This window comes from Amblyomma mixtum, chromosome 7 (genome assembly GCF_055824585.1).
Source record: "Amblyomma mixtum isolate Tamu chromosome 7, ASM5582458v1, whole genome shotgun sequence".
NCBI classification, from domain to species: domain Eukaryota; kingdom Metazoa; phylum Arthropoda; class Arachnida; order Ixodida; family Ixodidae; genus Amblyomma; species Amblyomma mixtum.
The window spans coordinates 28,101,550-28,105,026 of NC_143018.1; the positions used below are offsets into that span (position 1 = coordinate 28,101,550).

General features: G+C 44.5%; 1 protein-coding gene across 4 annotated transcripts in view; it reads left to right on the forward strand.

Annotated features, from left to right (window-relative positions):
- Positions 1–3,477, forward strand: part of LOC149335441 (uncharacterized) — a 51,137-nt gene that overhangs the window by 23,288 nt on the left and 24,372 nt on the right. The window contains exon 1 of one of the 4 annotated variants that reach the window (XM_089552134.1): positions 2,015–2,357. The exons of the other annotated variants lie outside the window; for them this stretch is intronic. The gene's annotated coding sequence lies outside the window, so the exon portion shown is untranslated. Of the gene's footprint in view, positions 1–2,014; positions 2,358–3,477 lie in introns of those variants that run through there. 4 annotated transcript variants of the gene reach the window in all.

Below are 3,477 nucleotides of genomic sequence, written 5' to 3' on the forward strand. Positions count from 1 at the left end.
CAACATAAATTGTTCAGTTATTGCCTGGATTAAAGAATATTTACATTTGAGACGTCAGATAGTAGTGTTAAATGGAGCGCAGTCTGATCAGGCAGACGTATCGTCTGCTGTACCTCAGGGGTCGGTTCTGGGGCCACTCCTCTTTTTAATCTATATGAATGACATATGTTGTGGTATTTCTTCAAAAATGCGTCTGTTTGCAGACGACTGCGTTCTATACAGGGTCATCCATACTTCCAACGATTGCAGTGCCCTACAGAATGATTTGTCCTTGATTACTAACTGGTGCAATACTTGGCGCATGGATATTAACGTGAAAAAATCTGTGTACATGTGTTTTACTAGGAAAAAAAAATGTCATGACTTTTCATACAGTATTAACGCGGAAACATTGTCAAAAGTGTTCAAACATAAATATCTTGGTATTTTCTTTACTGCAAATTTATCCTGGCGTGACCATATAGATTACATTACTAACAAGGCTTCCAGAGTGCTGGGTTTTCTTCGCAGAAATGCGAAGAATTTACCGCCTAAAGCCAAAGAGCTCCTGTATAAAACTAACATTAGACCAGTACTTGAATATGCTTGTTGTGTCTGGGACGCTTGGCTGCTGGTAGATATTCATAAGATTGAAAGGATCCAGAACTTGGCCGTGCGATTTGTTAATGCCAACTACTCCAGAAATTTTAGCGTCTCCGCTGCAAAGAATGACCTTGGATGGGAATCACTCCAGCAGCGAAGGAAACTTCTTAGACTAAAATTTCTCCACAGTGTCTTTCACAATAAGACTGGTATTAACAGGGATCATTATTTGCGACATCCCGATTATGTCTCACCGCGTCTTGATCATGAATTAAAATTAAAGAGATCAGGTGTAAAACGAACTTCTTCAAGATGTCCTTCTTCCCCCAAACAATTCGAGAATGGAATAAACTCCCCCATGATATTGCTACCATTACCTCCACTGATGTTTTTTTTCCTCACTGCGAAATATGCATTGTAATTGAGCCCTTGTTTCTACAATGATTGTAAAAGTGTTACCTGTCTGCTTGTTTGATTGTAAATTCAGTTGCTTGCCTATCTTCTTTTTATCTGCATTTCCTGCTTTTTCGACTGTGTTTGAGTCGTCTTCCCCCCCCACTGTAATGCCTAACAGCGCTGTGGGTACTGTAATAAATAAATAAATGGATGAGAGGGAATTTCCTGTCACCTGTAGGGAATATCATTCGGTCAAGACACAGAAACGACGAGGTTATGTTCCACTTTATGAATTTTTCTATAGCAAACAGCTGGTTTGAAAACAAGCGCGAGCGAGATGCAGTATGCCGCGCGCAAGCTTAGAACTTAGATTTGCCGACCTTCGCGCTGGGCGCTACGGAAGTGCTTCGTGAAGCTCGATAGATGAGGGCGTTACAGATTCGAGGGAAGCCTTTATCTTGACCACAGTCGCCTTCCAGGAAGGCTACGCAAGTTTTGAACATGTGAGCTGCTGACGTGACGTACACAAGCTGGAACACAAACCTGGCAGGAACAAGAACGCGGAGGTATGATACAAAACGCAAGGTAAACAGGAGAGAGCGAAGTTTTTTGTGGAAACTGCGAGATTATCTATCCCTTACAAAGTAAAAAAGCTTCTTTATAGGTCTCCACACTGCAAAATAAGAAATTTTTTCGTTAATTTCTTTCTTGTCGGTTGCGGTTACCAAAACGGTCCCACTAGCATTTTACACCCATTGAGCCCTGATGTCCGATTTTGACACCATACCTGTAAATCGATTAATACTCGCACCACAAGCTTTAAATTTTCACTGCGTGGTTATGGGGCCTTGGGCATTGTAAAAACGCGGAGCAAAAGAATCTACGGCCGAAATAAAAAATCCAGGGCCGAAAGGGTTAATATTTCGGCAAGCCGGAAGGCACGCAGCTGTACGCGCACTGCCGCTGGACTCGTGGAAATGACAAAACTACAGCAGCGCCCCAAACGGACACACGCTTTCGTCTGCAATCGGGCAAAGTGAGCCTCACTGCCCTACTAAGCTAACGGTCTGCACGAGAGCACGAAGATGCCGATCTCGGAGGCGGGAGGAGTGTTGTTCGGAAGAACTCAGAGATGGCGACATTGTAGCTGTGTATGGGGCGTGTCCGATTATTGGGACAAGGGCGTTTCGAAGGCTTTCGCTCATGGTGTCGTCGACGCTGTGTAGGAGCGCCGCAATGTTAAGTGCATGCTGCAGTACCTGCAATAATCCGTGCGGTCACAAGTGCCTCTGTTTGTTACATCCGCCGCTTCTCGCCAGCTGAACCGTAGACTGCAACCCCTGTGCCTGTATGCTGAGGGTGGCCTCCTTTTGCCCCACGTGAGTTTTGTAGGTCCCCGTGCAAGCGTTTCTTCTATCGCCATCCACTAGAGGAGCAGTAATGTTTTTTTTACCCGTGTGCACTGCTTGACGCCGCGTTTTCCCTTGATAACTGTAGAGAACTGGGCTCTGATTTCATTATTCTCTGCTGCATTTACGGAATACACACCTTAAAACTGTGCTTGCAACGTTTTCCTGTTTTGTTTTCCGGTCTGATGTGTTCTGACTGACATTTCCCTCCGTCTGAGGACGCCAGTGCTACATTCTGCTCCGCTGAATGACGTTTAAAATAACTGTTTGAAGCAACCGGTGAATATAATTAATATTGACGTTTCGACTCACCAAAGACTGAGCCCTCTCCAGCGCTGATCGTTGTGGATACAGCAACCTCCGCTTACAATTAAAAAAAGCGTGGGTGTTTTGAATATATTGAAATCACAAGGTCAGGTTATTTGGCCCTACTTTAGTTCGGCGCTTGTTGGCGTATGTTCACAAATTTTGCGTTTCGTGTGTCTGCTAACAATAGGCTTGATGGCCTGTCAAAATGCGTTTTAGTAATGATTACTGGCGGACCAGTTGGTGCATATTTTCGTAAAAGGACTTAGCACCGAAACAGACAGCACAGAGTATAAAAGAGACGAGATAAGCGCAACTTGCAACTATCATTCACAGCGTATGCGAGTGATCATATGACAGAGACTGAAGAGGGAGAAGAGGAGCCAGGAGGGAAGACATGCCTTTTCACACATACCGATCTCCTATCACCAACAGATACTCCCAATGAGATGACCAATCTTGTATGCGAGGCTTTCAGCCTTGGTCAGCTAGCCCATGATTGTGAGCACACGGATGTGTTGCGTAATACATCCACGGTTACAGCTGCATGGCTTGCTCGCATCCATTTGGCAAGTTCTTTTTATTTTCATTTGTTTCAGAGTGTGACAGTCTAAGAGCCTCGTTTTCAAACCTGGCAACAAAGTGCTGTTTGGTGACTTAACACAAATTCGCTAACGTGTTGTGTCCTCATCTAGAGCCCCATGAGAAAGCGCTGTTTTCTCATCATGTTCTCCCTTTTGACGCCACTTGATAGTTGAAGTTACTCTGCTTGCTTTCATTCCAG